The sequence below is a fragment of the Oncorhynchus gorbuscha genome, linkage group LG08 (genome assembly GCF_021184085.1).
Source record: "Oncorhynchus gorbuscha isolate QuinsamMale2020 ecotype Even-year linkage group LG08, OgorEven_v1.0, whole genome shotgun sequence".
Lineage (NCBI taxonomy): Eukaryota > Metazoa > Chordata > Actinopteri > Salmoniformes > Salmonidae > Oncorhynchus > Oncorhynchus gorbuscha.
Genome location: NC_060180.1, coordinates 71797882 through 71814663, shown reverse-complemented (window position 1 = coordinate 71814663; position 16782 = coordinate 71797882).

Here is a 16782-nt window from a genome sequence, read left to right as displayed (position 1 = left end):
TCACATACCTCCACCTACAGTCACATACCTCCAACTACAGTCACATACCTCTTTACCTCCACCTACAGTCACATACCTCTTTACCTCCACCTACAGTCACATACCTCTTTACCTCCACCTACAGTCACATACCTCCACCTACAGTCACATACCTCTTTACCTCCACCTACAGTCACATACCTCTATACCTCCACCTACAGTCGCATACCTCTTTACCTCCACCTACAGTCCCATACCTCTTTACCTCCACCTACAGTCACATACCTCTTTACCTCCACCTACAGTCACATACCTCCACCTACAGTCACATACCTCCACCTACAGTCACATACCTCTTTACCTCCACCTACAGTCACATACCTCTTTACCTCCACCTACAGTCACATACCTCCACCTACAGTCACATACCTCCACCTACAGTCACATACCTCCAACTACAGTCACATACCTCTTTACCTCCACCTACAGTCACATACCTCTTTACCTCCACCTACAGTCACATACCTCTTTACCTCCACCTACAGTCACATACCTCCACCTACAGTCACATACCTCTTTACCTCCACCTACAGTCACATACCTCTTTCACTCCACCTACAGTCCCATACCTCTTTACCTCCACCTACAGTCACATACCTCTTTACCTCCACCTACAGTCACATACCTCCACCTACAGTCACATACCTCCACCTACAGTCACATACCTCCACCTACAGTCACATACCTCTTTACCTCCACCTACAGTCACATACCTCTATACCTCCACCTACAGTCGCATACCTCTTTACCTCCACCTACAGTCCCATACCTCTTTACCTCCACCTACAGTCACATACCTCCACCTACAGTCAATACCTCCACCTACAGTCACATACCTCCACCTACAGTCACATACCTCTTTACCTCCACCTACAGTCACATACCTCTTTACCTCCACCTACAGTCACATACCTCTTTACCTCCACCTACAGTCACATACCTCCACCTACAGTCACATACCTCTTTACCTCCACCTACAGTCACATACCTCCACCTACAGTCCCATACCTCCACCTACAGTCACATACCTCTTTACCTCCACCGACAGTCCCATACCTCTTTACCTCCACCTACAGTCGCATACCTCCACCTACAGTCACATACCTCCACCTGCAGTCACATACCTCTTTACCTCCACCTACAGTCACATACCTCCACCTGCAGTCACATACCTCCACCTACAGTCACATACCTCCACCTACAGTCACATACCTCTTTACCTCCACCTACAGTCACATACCTCCACCTACAGTCACATACCTCTTTACCTCCACCTACAGTCACATACCTCCACCTGCAGTCACATACCTCTTTACCTCCACCTACAGTCACATACCTCCACCTGCAGTCACATACCTCTTTACCTCCACCTACAGTCACATACCTCCACCTACAGTCACATACCTCTTTCACTCCACTGGGAGTTGAGTGTAGCGGGGTGTTGTGTTCCCTCCAAGAGGCTTAAGTAACATGACTCAAATCATCAACCGTTCAGTTATTGGCCCAACTGCTAGGATACCTGCCACTCAAATTCATAGACTGCTATGGATGTAGAACTGACTGTCCATGATATCAAAATGATAGTTTTAACCATGTGTTGAGGCTATAGCATACAGTGTTTGTTGACATTTATATTGTTCACAAACATTTGTAGTAAAACAAAGCTTGTATTTTCGGTTCTGATGGGATACTACAGTTGAACTAAGCTCATGAGCCGTTTCTTCAAGAATCGATTTATTTATTTTGGGTAACAGACACAACAAAATGTACAATGTCTACGCCAGAGGATATCACTTGAAAGTATTAATTAAAAGCTTGTTTCCAATGTGGTCCTCGGTGGTAAAAACAATAACACAAAGGCAAAACAAAATAACAAAATACATTAATTTATTTTGACATTCTAATAAGTGTCATTATTCACTGTACTTCTCCCTAACCTTAAAAATCTTAAACCTAACCTTAACACCTTAAAAATCAACCATTAATTTCAAGTTAAACTATCTATTCATTGCACATCATACCGATCCTTCAAATAAATACACCAGACCAGCAGTAGGGGGCGCTATTCCAAATGAACACCTAGTCCTGCTTTATAAAAGCTATTTCTACTTTTTCATTTGCTTGATCTCCATAGGTAGGCTATTCCACCAGACAAATACATGTTTACTCTTGGGATTTTCCTTGACATGACACACTAGCTCTGGTATTGTAACTGGGTTGGTTATAGACAATATCAATGTGGTTTTTCAAGTAACCTGGGGCACAATCATTTAAGATGACAAACATATGATTAGGTATAAGTCGGTCCACTCTGGACTCCAAAGGCAACAAGCCCACCTCCCGGAACTCCTGTACCCCTATGTGGGTCCTAGGGGGGCATTAAGCTTATACCTCAGGGGTCCCCAAACATTTTCCTGTGAGGGCCACATAACTTTTCCCTTCTCTGATGGGGGGCCGGTGTCAGTTTGTAACAGAAAAAGTGTGACGATCGTAGGGGAGCTTAATAAATTTATTGTTTTCCAGAAAGCCACACATAACCAAATAACCCTTTCCAGGTTCTTTACAGAAAAAAAGTCAGGAAACAAATAATAACACTATTAATGAAATAAATAATAACTAAATAACCCTCTCTGAGTTCTTCACAGAAAAAAACAGGAAATAAATAATAACTAAATAACTCTCTGGGTTCTTCATAGAAAAAAAAGCCATGGAACATTAACTTTCTGTCGTGCCATGCACAATCTTAACAGATAAAGTTCAGCTCAGTTGTCAGAGCAGAATCTCTCTGACACATATGAGCAGTCTCTTAAAGTTCTTGTGTTCCTTCCTTATAATCCTTTTGTAGGTTCCAGTAGGCTTGTAGACACCGCTGTTTGCAGCTCTCTCTCATCAACTTCCCTGTGAAAACCACAAAAGAAGCAGGTTGAGAAACTGAACTAAGTGATACAGCACCTACACAGCACAATACATTTCACTACCAGTATGGTTGTAAAGATGGATTTTATCCCAGTAGATTTTATTATGATTATATTTGTTTATGCTCAGAATGACTCATTCAAGTCAGAAAAGTGAGCTTACCTATGTATGTTCATCAGTGTGAACTGTGGGCCTGCATCTGGCTGGTGAGAAGTTGAATATCAGGTTCCATTCTAGTTACAGCCAGTCTCAAGCACTGATGCAAATGTTCATCTGTCAATCTTGATCTCATCTGGGTTTTCAGCAGTTTCATGCGAGAAAAGGTTTTCTCGCAGATATACGTGCTGCCAAAAACTGTGGACATTTTCATTGCGTGTTTTTTGATGTTTGGATATGTGTCGTTTGGGAGGGCGGCATAGAAGTCAATGAGACTGTTGGGCTTGAATGAGTCTTTCAGAACATCACAGTTCCGTAACTCAGCCAACTCAAACTGATATGAAGGCTGGGCTTCATCAATGTCGGCAACAAAGGGGTTCTGAAAAAGACGGATTTCTTTTGCATGAACATGTAGTTCACTGAATCGCACACCGAACTCCGCCTTCAGCATTTCCAGTGCTTCCACGCACTTTTCAGCTGGGAACAGGACCGCTGGGTTCTCTGTCGACAGGTTTTGGGTAGCAGGAAGATGGACGAAGTTGCGCTTTTTCACTTGTTCCAAAAGCAGCGCTAATTTCACCTCAAATGCTTTTATGTGTGAATACATGTCGCAAATGAGTTTCCCTCGCCTTGTAGCTGCAAGTTAAGGCTGTTAAGTATTTCTGTCACGTCTGTTAAAAATGCGAGGTGCCATTTCCATTCTGGGTCGATCAGCTCTGGGACCGTTTTGTCTTTTAAATGAAGAAATGCGTTAATTTCGGGTAGCAGCTCTAAAAACGCCTCAACTCTGCCCCGGCTCAGCCATCGGACCTCTGTGTAGTACAGCACATCTCCGTGCGTAGACTCCAGTTCAGACAGGAATTCTTGGAACTGCCTGTGTTTAAGTCCCTTTGCTCTGATGAAGTTTATGCACGACACCACAACCTTCATTACAGAATCCCACGTCAACACTTTGCAGCACAGTGCTTGCTGGTGAATTAGGCAGTGGACTCGTAGCAGGGCGGTGAGACCCCTTTTTTCCAACTCCCGGTTCATGCGTCCTATTAGACCGCGAGTTTCGCCCACCATGCTAGGAGCCCCGTCAGTCGTGATGCTAGCTAGCTTTGACCAGTCCAGGTCCAACTTCTCCATGGTTTGGCACACTTTGTCAAAAATATCCTCTCCCGTTGTAGTCCCTTTGAGACTTTGGAGGGCTGCCAGCTCCTCGCATATCTCAAAGTTTGCGCTAACTCCACGAATAAAAATGAGCAGTTGCGCTGTGTCTTGCACGTCCGTGCTCTCATCCAGTGCTAATGAAAAAAAGTCAAATTCTTTCGTCTTCTGCTGCAGCTGGGCATATACATTACTCCCGATTTCTTCAACGCATCTGGTGATTGTACTCGCCGACAGACTTACGGCATTAAATGCATCTTTCTTCTCGGGACACACCTCCTCCGCGACAGCATCCATACATTTCTTAACAAACTCTCCGTCAGTGAAAGGCTTACCGCTTCTTGCTATCAGTTTAGCAACCCGAAAGCTGGCCCGAACGGATGCCTGGTTCAGCTGAGCTTGGCGTACAAATGTATTCTGCTGAGATAGTAGTCCACTTTTTAGCTTTGAGAGTTTGTCTGCTCGTATTTGGCCTTGCAAGCTATCGTACTTGTCTTTGTGACGGGATTCATAGTGTCGGCGAAGATTGTATTCTTTGAATACCGCCACCGTCTCTTGACAGATGAGACAAACAGCCTTTTCTTTGCATTGAACAAAACAATTATCGTTTGTCCACTGCAGGTTAAATACCCTGCATTCTGAATCAATTTCTCTTACCTAACCTTTTCGCCATTATTTCGTTCTCTCTTTGACAGGGCCGGGCCTAGGTTTTTTTTTCTGGAGGCCAAATAGGAAAAAAAAAAATGATAGCGTCTCTGGTATTGTTCAGAGGGCCGGGCCAAATGTGCTGACGGGCCGTATCCGGCCCGCGGGCCGTAGTTTGGTGACCACTGTTATACCTGATAACATTAGTTGTTCCGGAGTTCTAAATTGAGCAGCTGCTGAAAAATGAGCTCCTGTATATATTGAGATTTAAATGGTTTTTTAGAGTGAAGTACATCAACAAAATCAAGAGAAAACTGCAAGACTCAATAGAAGACAAAACAAGGAACAAACCAAAAAAGACAGGCTTTTGAAAAATTAACTATTTTTCATAAAATTGTACAGTTATCTTAGCTAGCTGAATTGCTAGCAGAATTGTTTACTTGTTGCTAAGCAGTTGCTAGGGACTCTCCTGGAAGAAGCTAGCTAGCTTACAAAGAATAACAACAAAAAATATCTAGTTAACAGAAGAAAGGAAGACAAAATAAGGACAAAAGAAGGACAGAAGAAAAAGGAAAAGAAAGAGGACAACATAGTGAAACAGTCAGCACTTCTATTGCAACTTGTATTTCGTCGTCCTAACGTAGTCTACACTGCTATCTGCCCAGCAGCTAGCCAGCTAGCATACGTCCACCGTCTACCGAATAGCAGCACTGTAAAAACTATTACACTCAACTGAACGACTTGATTAGTGTAGTGTTAGCTAGCTACATAGTTGTCTTTGCTGTCTTCGTATCCAAGATAATTGTGTAGTTTAGAGCGTGTAGTGATTATCTTAATTTACTGAGGTTAGCTAGCCAGCTATTTGTCGTCCTTAACGTAGGAGACACTGCTAGCTAGCCAACAGCTAGCCAACGTCTACTGAATAGAACTTCCGCACTCAACAACCCGGTCGCATTCCGCTTCGCTCCACAGGTAGTATCACATTTTTCATTTCATTTCATTACAGCACAACGGTTTGATTTGTTTGATCGTAGCTAGCTACATAGCTAGCTACATAGCCGTCTGTGTATCAAAGATAATTGTTGTCGTTCTTTTAACGCAACGTAACGTAATCAACACTGCTAGCTAGCCAGCTAGCCCCCGAATAGCAGCACTGTAGAAACTATTACACTCAACGGAACAACTTGATTAGTGTAGTGTCAACAACGCAGCCACTGCCAGCTAGCCTACAAAGTCAACAACGCAGCCACTGCCAGCTAGCCTACTTCAGCAGTACTGTATCATTTTAATCATTTTAGTCAATAAGATTCTTGCTACGTAAGCTTAACTTTCTGAACATTTGAGACGTGTAGTCCACTTGTCATTCCAATCTCCTTGCATTAGCGTAGCCTCTTCTGTAGCCTGTCAACTATGTGTCTGTCTATCCCTGTTCTCTCCTCTCTGCACAGACCATACAAACGCTCCACACCGCGTGGCCGCTGCCACCCTAATCTGGTGATCCCAGCGCGCACGACCCACGTGGAGTTCCAGGTCTCCGGTAGCCTCTGGAACTGCCGATCTGCAGCCAACAAGGCAGAGTTCATCTCAGCCTATGCCTCCCTCCAGTCCCTCGACTTCTTGGCACTGACAGAAACATGGATCACCACAGATAACACTGCTACTCCTACTGCTCTCTCTTCGTCCGCCCACGTGTTCTCGCACACCCCGAGAGCTTCTGGTCAGCGGGGTGGTGGCATCGGGATCCTTATCTCTCCCAAGTGGTCATTCTCTCTTTCTCCCCTTACCCATCTGTCTATCGCCTCCTTTGAATTTCATGCTGTCACAGTTACCAGCCCTTTCAAGCTTAACATCCTTATCATTTATCGCCCTCCAGGTCCCCTCGGAGAGTTCATCAATGAGCTTGATGCCTTGATAAGCTCCTTTCCTGAGGATGGCTCACCTCTCACAGTTCTGGGCGACTTTAACCTCCCCCACGTCTACCTTTGACTCATTCCTCTCTGCCTCCTTCTTTCCACTCCTCTCCTCTTTTGACCTCACCCTCTCACCTTCCCCCTACTCACAAGGCAGGCAATACGCTCGACCTCATCTTTACTAGATGCTGTTTTTCCACTAACCTCATTGCAACTCCCCTCCAAGTCTCCGACCACTACCTTGTATCCTTTTCCCTCTCGCTCTCATCCAACACTTCCCACACTGCCCCTACTCGGATGGTATCGCGCCGTCCCAACCTTCGCTCTCTCTCCCCCGCTACTCTCTCCTCTTCCATTCTATCATCTCTTCCCTCTGCTCAAACCTTCTCCAACCTATCTCCTGATTCTGCCTCCTCAACCCTCCTCTCTTCCCTTTCTGCATCCTTTGACTCTCTATGTCCCCTATCTTCCAGGCCGGCTCGGTCCTCCCCTCCCGCTCCGTGGCTTGACGACTCATTGCGAGCTCACAGAACAGGGCTCCGGGCAGCCGAGCGGAAATGGAGGAAAACTCGCCTCCCTGCGGACCTGGCATCCTTTCACTCCCTCCTCTCTACATTTTCCTCCTCTGTCTCTGCTGCTAAAGCCACTTTCTACCACTCTAAATTCCAAGCATCTGCCTCTAATCCTAGGAAGCTCTTTGCCACCTTCTCCTCCCTCCTGAATCCTCCTCCCCCTCCCCCCTCCTCCCTCTCTGCAGATGACTTCGTCAACCATTTTGAAAAGAAGGTCGACGACATCCGATCCTCGTTTGCTAAGTCAAACGACACCGCTGGTTCTGCTCACAGTGCCCTACCCTGTGCTCTGACCTCTTTCTCCCCTCTCTCCAGATGAAATCTCGCGTCTTGTGACGGCCGGCCGCCCAACAACCTGCCCGCTTGACCCTATCCCCTCCTCTCTTCTCCAGACCATTTCCGGAGACCTTCTCCCTTACCTCACCTCGCTCATCAACTTATCCCTGACCGCTGGCTACGTCCCTTCCGTCTTCAAGAGAGCGAGAGTTGCACCCCTTCTGAAAAAACCTACACTCGATCCCTCCGATGTCAACAACTACAGACCAGTATCCCTTCTTTCTTTTCTCTCCAAAACTCTTGAACGTGCCGTCCTTGGTCAGCTCTCCCGCTATCTCTCTCAGAATGACCTTCTTGATCCAAATCAGTCAGGTTTCAAGACTAGTCATTCAACTGAGACTGCTCTTCTCTGTATCACGGAGGCGCTCCGCACCGCTAAAGCTAACTCTCTCTCCTCTGCTCTCATCCTTCTAGACCTATCGGCTGCCTTCGATACTGTGAACCATCAGATACTCCTCTCCACCCTCTCCGAGTTGGGCATCTCCGGCGTGGCCCACGCTTGGATTGCGTCCTACCTGACAGGTCGCTCCTACCAGGTGGCGTGGCGAGAATCTGTCTCCTCACCATGCGCTCTCACCACTGGTGTCCCCCAGGGCTCTGTTCTAGGCCCTCTCCTATTCTCGCTATACACCAAGTCACTTGGCTCTGTCATAACCTCACATGGTCTCTCCTATCATTGCTATGCAGACGACACACAATTAATCTTCTCCTTTCCCCCTTCTGATGACCAGGTGGCGAATCGCATCTCTGCATGTCTGGCAGGCATATCAGTGTGGATGACGGATCACCACCTCAAGCTGAACTTCGGCAAGACGGAGCTGCTCTTCCTCCCGGGAAGGACTGCCCGTTCCATGATCTCGCCATCACGGTTGACAACTCCATTGTGTCCTCCTCCCAGAGCGCTAAGAACCTTGGCGTGATCCTGGACAACACCCTGTCGTTCTCAACTAACATCAAGGCGGTGGCCCGTTCCTGTAGGTTCATGCTCTACAACATCCGCAGAGTACGACCCTGCCTCACACAGGAAGCGGCACAGGTCCTAATCCAGGCACTTGTCATCTCCCGTCTGGATTACTGCAACTCGCTGTTGGCTGGGCTCCCTGCCTGTGCCATTAAACCCCTACAACTCATCCAGAACGCCGCAGCCCGTCTGGTGTTCAACCTTCCCAAGTTCTCTCACGTCACCCCGCTCCTCCGCTCTCTCCACTGGCTTCCAGTTGAAGCTCGCATCCGCTACAAGACCATGGTGCTTGCCTACGGAGCTGTGAGGGGAACGGCACCTCAGTACCTCCAGGCTCTGATCAGGCCCTACACCCAAATAAGGGCACTGCGTTCATCCACCTCTGGCCTGCTCGCCTCCCTACCATTGAGGAAGTACAGTTCCCGCTCAGCCCAGTCAAAACTGTTCGCTGCTCTGGCTCCCCAATGGTGGAACAAACTCCCTCACGACGCCAGGACAGCGGAGTCAATCACCACCTTCCGGAGACACCTGAAACCCCACCTCTTTAAGGAATACCTAGGATAGGATAAAGTAATCCTTCTCACCCCCCCCTTAAAATATGTAGATGCACTATTGTAAAGTGGCTGTTCCACTGGATGTCATAAGGTGAATGCACCAATTTGTAAGTCGCTCTGGATAAGAGCGTCTGCTAAATGACTTAAATGTAATGTAAATGTAATTATGTGGGTCCTAGGAGGGACATTCAGCATATACCTGATAACATTATTTTGCATGATCTGCATTCTCTTTTTCAACTTTTTTGATAGCCCAATATACCAATCAGAGCAGGCATAATCAAAATGACACTGAATCAAGGTTGAGACGAGCAGTTTCTTAACTTTGGTGTTAAAATATCCAGTGTTACGATTTGTTCGCCATTTTAGAATGAATTTTAGCAGCAATCAGGTCTGCAGAAAGGGATTGATCTAGGGACAAACACCAAGATAACTTACACTTGTTTTAGATTCAATATCCTTCCCTGTACAGTTTGCCTTTGTCTTGTCACCCCTAAGCAATCTACATTTTGTTCCAAACAAAATCAGTTTTTCCCAAATGCAGCGATAATTTGTTGTCAGTCAATCAATCTCTAACAAAATGCAATTCCGTACTCAGGACCTCCTCTGTTATCTGTATCCTTCCCTGATACCAGTATGACTGAGTCAAAGCACTGAACTGTATTATTGACTGTATGTTTGTTTTGTTTGCGTCGCACTGTTTTGCTTTATCTTGGGCCACAGTTGTAAATGATAACTTGTTCTCAACTAGCCTACCTGGTTAAATAAAAGTCAAATGTAAAAAACTATCTGGCATATCATTAACGTATATATGAAATTAGAGTGGCCCTAAAATGGATCCCTGCGGTACTCCACAGGATATTTCTTTGGCCTGACAGAACATCACCAACATTACATACTTGTGTTCTGTTGGTCAGATAAGACCTAAACCAATTCACTGCTAAATGCCGACCATATTATTTCCCAAGAGAATTCTCCTCCGTCATCGCCACGACCATTTACATCCCACCTCAAGCCGAAACCTCGATGGCCCTCAAAGAACTTCACTGGACTTTATGCAAACTGGAAACCACATATCCTGAGGCTGCATTTATTGTATCTGTGGATTTTAACAAAGCAAATCTGAGGACTAGGATGCCGAAGTTCTATCAATATATTGACTGTCCTCCTTGTGCTATGAACTCTCAACTATTGCTATTCAAACTTCCAGAATGCTTACAAGGCCCTCCCCCACCCTCCTTTCGGCAAATCTGACCACGACTCCATCTTGCTCCTCCCGTCCTATAGGCAGAAACTCAAACAAGAAGTGCCCATGCTTCGTACGATTCAACGCTGGTCTGACCAATCGGAATCCACGTTTCAGGATTGTTTTGATCAATTGGACTGAGATATGTTTCGGGTAGCTTGCGAAATTAATCAAGATGCGTACACGGATACTGTGACAGAGATTATTAGGAAGTGTGTAGGAGATGTAGTACCCACTGTGACTATTAAAACCTACCGTAACCAGAAACCGTGGGGAACCTCTAACCTCAGGAAGCTAAATAACTTTGTCTTGTCACCTAAAACACTCACATACTTTTACAGATGCACAATTGAAAGCATCCTGTCGGGCTGTATTACCGCCTGGTTTGGCAACTGCACCGCCTGCAACTGCAAGGCTCTCCAGAGGGTGGTGCGGTCTGCCCAACGCGTTACCGGGGGAAAACTACCCGCCCTCCAGGACACCTACAGCACCCGATGTCACAGGAAGGCCAAAAAGATCATCATGGACATCAACCACCCGAGCCACTGCCTGTTCACTCCACTACATTTACATTACATTTAAGTCATTTAGCAGACGCTCTTATCCAGAGCGACTTACAAATTGGTGCATTCACCTTATGACATCCAGTGGAACAGCCACTTTACAATAGTGCATCTAAATATTTTAAGGGGGGTGAGAAGGATTACTTTATCCTATCCTAAGTATTCCTTAAAGAGGTGGGGTTTCAGGTGTCTCCGGAAGGTGGTGATTGACTCCGCTGTCCTGGCGTCGTGAGGGAGTTTGTTCCACCATTGGGGAGCCAGAGCAGCGAACAGTTTTGACTGGGCTGAGCGGGAACTGTACTTCCTCAGTGGTAGGGAGACGAGCAGGCCAGAGGTGGATGAACGCAGTGCCCTTATTTGGGTGTAGGGCCTGATCAGAGCCTGGAGGTACTGAGGTGCCGTTCCCTCACAGCTCCGTAGGCAAGCACCATGGTCTTGTAGCGTATGCGAGCTTCAACTGGAAGCCAGTGGAGAGAGCGGAGGAGCGGGGTGACGTGAGAGAACTTGGGAAGGTTGAACACTAGACGGGCTGCGGCGTTCTGGATGAGTTGTAGGGTTTAATGGCACAGGCAGGGAGCCCAGCCAACAGCGAGTTGCAGTAATCCAGACGGGAGATGACAAGTGCCTGGATTAGGACCTGCGCCGCTTCCTGTGTGAGGCAGGGTCGTACTCTGCGGATGTTGTAGAGCATGAACCTACAGGAACGGGCCACCGCCTTGATGTTAGTTGAGAACGACAGGGTGTTGTCCAGGATCACACCAAGGTTCTTAGCGCTCTGGGAGGAGGACACAATGGAGTTGTCAACCGTGATGGCGAGATCATGGAACGGGCAGTCCTTCCCCGGGAGGAAGAGCAGCTCCGTCTTGCCGAAGTTCAGCTTGAGGTGGTGATCCGTCATCCACACTGATATGTCTGCCAGACATGCAGAGATGCGATTCGCCACCTGGTCATCAGAAGGGGGAAAGGAGAAGATTAATTGTGTGTCGTCTGCATAGCAATGATAGGAGAGACCATGTGAGGTTATGACAGAGCCAAGTGACTTGGTGTATAGCGAGAATAGGAGAGTGCCTAGAACAGAGCCCTGGGGGACACCAGTGGTGAGAGCGCGTGGTGAGGAGACAGATTCTCGCCACGCCACCTGGTAGGAGCGACCTGTCAGGTAGGACGCAATCCAAGCGTGGGCCGCGCCAGAGATGCCCAACTCGGAGAGGGTGGAGAGGAGGATCTGATGGTTCACAGTATCGAAGGCAGCCGATAGGTCTAGAAGGATGAGAGCAGAGGAGAGAGAGTTAGCTTTAGCGGTGCGGAGCGCCTCCGTGATACAGAGAATACACTACCATTCAGAAGGTGAGGTCAGTACAGGTGCATCCAAGCTGGGACCGAGAGACTGAAAAACAGCTTCTATCTCAAGGCCATCAGACTGTTAAACAGCCACCACTAACACTGAGTGGCTGCTGCCAACACACTGTCATTGACACTGACCCAACTCCAGCCATTTTAATAATGGGAATTGATGGGGAAATGATGTAAATATATCACTAGCCACTTTAAACAATGCTACCTTATATAATGTTACTTACCCTACATTATTCATCTCATATGCATATGTATATACTGTACTCTACATCATCGACTGCATCCTTATGTAACACATGTATCACTAGCCACTTTAACTATGCCACTTTGTTTACTTTGTCTACACACTCATCTCATATACACTGTATATACTGTACTCGATACCATCTACTGTATGCTGCTCTGTACCATCACTCATTCATATATCCTTATGTACATGTTCCTTATCCCCTTACACTGTGTATAAGACAGTAGTTTTGGAATTGTTAGTTAGATTACTTGTTGGTTATCACTGCATTGTCGGAACTAGAAGCACAAGCATTTCGCTACACTCGCATTAACATCTGCTAACCATGTGTATGTGACAAATAACATTTGATTTGATTTGATTTGTTCAGAGAAATAGTGTCTATTCCATGCAAAAAATTGCCAAGAAACTGAAGATCTGGTTCAACGCTGTGTACCTCTCCCTTCACAGAGCAGGGCAAATGGGCTCTAATCAAAATAGAAAGAGGAGTGGGAAGCATCGCTACACAACTGAGCAAGAGGACAAGTACATTAGAGTGTCTAGTTTGAGAAACAGATGCCTCACAAGTCCTCAACTGGCAGCTTCATTAAATAGTACCTGTAAAACACCAGTCTCAGCATCAACAGTGAAGAGGTGAATCCGGGATGCTGGCCTTCTAGGCAGAGTTCCTCTGTCCAGTGTCTGAGTTGTTTTGCCGATCTTAATCTTATATTTTTATTGGCCAGTCTGAGATATGGCTTTTTCTTTGCAACTCTGCCTAGAAGGCCAGCATCCCGGAGTCACCTATTCACTTTAATGTTGAGCTATTTTTTACATTCAGCATCACTATGTCAGGGGAAATATAGTATTCTTTCTAACAAATATATCTACATATATTTCAAGATGTTGTGTATTCCTGGAAATGACCAGAATTCATGTAAACATAACAGTTTTGAAAGCATAGCTTGTCCAAAAAAAGTGGTCTCAGGGTATGGGGTAAATTGAGATTAGGGAATGGGTAAATTGAGCCAACAGTTGTCTTGAACAGGGATGTTGTGCCAATTCATAGGCAAGTTCACTACATTTGAGTCTATTAAGCCCATGAAAATGTCTGCCGGATTCTTGATATGTTTAATAAGATCAGACTCCATGTCAGCAGAAACACCTTGTGTTCCTCTGCTAGTCTATCAAAGCCTCTCTTTCTCACAGGATCATGTTTCTTTTCTTGTTTGTCAATGTACTGAGCTATTGGCTGAACTTGCACCTGGCCAAATTACACAATACCCCAACCATTTTGACTGTATTAGCTCGCACAGCTACAGGGATGCACTTTCATGCTAGTTTCAGGACCTCATATTGTAGCTTACCCCAACTAATGTATGAAACAGTCTTAAAATGATCTACTTTAGATTGGATACAACCACCATGAAACCTAAAACACAATGCATTTTTTTTTACTTTGTGAAAATCTGTTTTTTGGAACTAACACTTTTTCCATGTGGTTTCTTCCTTCACAGACTCCATGTCCCCTCCAAGTCTCCGACCACTACCTTGTATCCTTTTCCCTCTCGCTCTCATCCAACACCTCCCACACTGCCCCTACTCGGATGGTATCGCGCCGTCCCAACCTTCCCTCTCTCTCCCCCGCTACTCTCTCCTCTTCCATCCTATCATCTCTTCCCTCCGCTCAAACCTTCTCCAACCTATCTCCTGATTCTGCCTCCTCAACCCTCCTCTCCTCCCTCTCTGCATCCTTTGACTCTCTATGTCCCCTATCCTCCAGGCCGGCTCGGTCCTCCCCTCCTGCTCCGTGGCTCGATGACTCATTGCGAGCTCACAGAACAGGGCTCCGGGCAGCCGAGCGGAAATGGAGGAAAACTCGCCTCCCTGCGGACCTGGCATCCTTTCACTCCCTCCTCTCTACATTTTCCTCCTCTGTCTCTGCTGCTAAAGCCACTTTCTACCACGCTAAATTCCAAGCATCTGCCTCTAACCCTAGGAAGCTCTTTGCCACCTTCTCCTCCTCCTGAATCCTCCTCCCCCTCCCCCCTCCTCCCTCTCTGCAGACGACTTCGTCAACCATTTTGAAAAGAAGGTCGACGACATCCGATCCTCGTTTGCTAAGTCAAACGACACCGCTGGTTCTGCGCACACTGCCCTACCCTGTGCTCTGACCTCTTTCTCCCCTCTCTCTCCAGATGAAATCTCGCGTCTTGTGACGGCCGGCCGCCCAACAACCTGCCCGCTTGACCCTATCCCCTCCCCTCTTCTCCAGACCATTTCCGGAGACCTTCTCCCTTACCTCACCTCGCTCATCAACTCATCACTGACCGCTGGCTACGTCCCTTCCGTCTTCAAGAGAGCGAGAGTTGCACCCCTTCTGAAAAAACCTACACTCGATCCCTCCGATGTCAACAATTACAGACCAGTATCCCTTCTTTCTTTTCTCTCCAAAACTCTTGAACGTGCCGTCCTTGGCCAGCTCTCCCGCTATCTCTCTCTGAATGACCTTCTTGATCCAAATCAGTCAGGTTTCAAGACTAGTCATTCAACTGAGACTGCTCTCCTCTGTATCACGGAGGCGCTCCGCACTGCTAAAGCTAACTCTCTCTCCTCTGCTCTCATCCTTCTAGATCTATCGGCTGCCTTCGATACTGTGAACCATCAGATCCTCCTCTCCACCCTCTCCGAGTTGGGCATCTCCGGCGCGGCCCACGCTTGGATTGCGTCCTACCTGACAGGTCGCTCCTACCAGGTGGCGTGGCGAGAATCTCACCATGCGCTCTCACCACTGGTGTCCCCAGGGCTCTGTTCTAGGCCCTCTCCTATTCTCGCTATACACCAAGTCACTTGGCTCTGTCATAACCTCACATGGTCTCTCCTATCATTGCTATGCAGACGACACACAACTAATCTTCTCCTTTCCCACTTCTGATGACCAGGTGGCGAATCGCATCTCTGCATGTCTGGCAGACATATCAGTGTGGATGACGGATCACCACCTCAAGCTGAACCTCGGCAAGACGGAGCTGCTCTTCCTCCCGGGGAAGGACTGCCCGTTCCATGATCTCGCCATCACGGTTGACAACTCCATTGTGTCCTCCTCCCAGAGCGCTAAGAACCTTGGTGTGATCCTGGACAACACCCTGTCGTTCTCAACCAACATCAAGGCGGTGGCCCGTTCCTGTAGGTTCATGCTCTACAACATCCGCAGAGTACGACCCTGCCTCACACAGGAAGCGGCGCAGGTCCTAATCCAGGCACTTGTCATCTCCCGTCTGGATTACTGGAACTCGCTGTTGGCTGGGCTCCTGCCTGTGCCATTAAACCCCTTCAACTCATCCAGAACGCCGCAGCCCGTCTGGTGTTCAACCTTCCCAAGTTCTCTCACGTCACCCCGCTCCTCCGTTCTCTCCACTGGCTTCCAGTTGAAGCTCGCATCCGCTACAAGACCATGGTGCTTGCCTACGGAGCTGTGAGGGGAACGGCACCTCAGTACCTCCAGGCTCTGATCAGGCCCTACACCCAAACAAGGGCACTGCGTTCATCCACCTCTGGCCTGCTCGCCTCCCTACCACTGAGGAAGTACAGCTCCCGCTCAGCCCAGTCAAAACTGTTCGCTGCTCTGGCCCCCAATGGTGGAACAAACTCCCTCACGACGCCAGGACAGCGGAGTCAATCACCACCTTCCGGAGACACCTGAAACCCCACCTCTTTAAGGAATACCTAGGATAGGATAAGTATCCCCCCCTCCCCCTTTAAGATTTAGATGCACTATTGTAAAGTGACTGTTCCACTGGATGTCATAAGGTGAATGCACCAATTTGTAAGTCGCTCTGGATAAGAGCGTCTGCTAAATGACTAAAATGTAAATGTAAATGATGACCTCTTCCTAAATGTCACTTGTTTTCTCTCTCCTATCTTCCTTGTTCTCCCTCTTTTAGATCAGGCAACAGTTGAACCAAGCAATGTTTTTGTATTTGAGCAATGCCCTGGCCATGTTACTTGGTACAAACTGGGGTCCTACTATTCACATCGACTGGGCTGTAGTGGAGCAGCTGGAGAGTTTCAAGTTCCTTGGTGTCCACATCATGTTCCAAACACACCAAGACAGTCTTGAAGAGGACACGACAACACCTTTTCCCCCTCA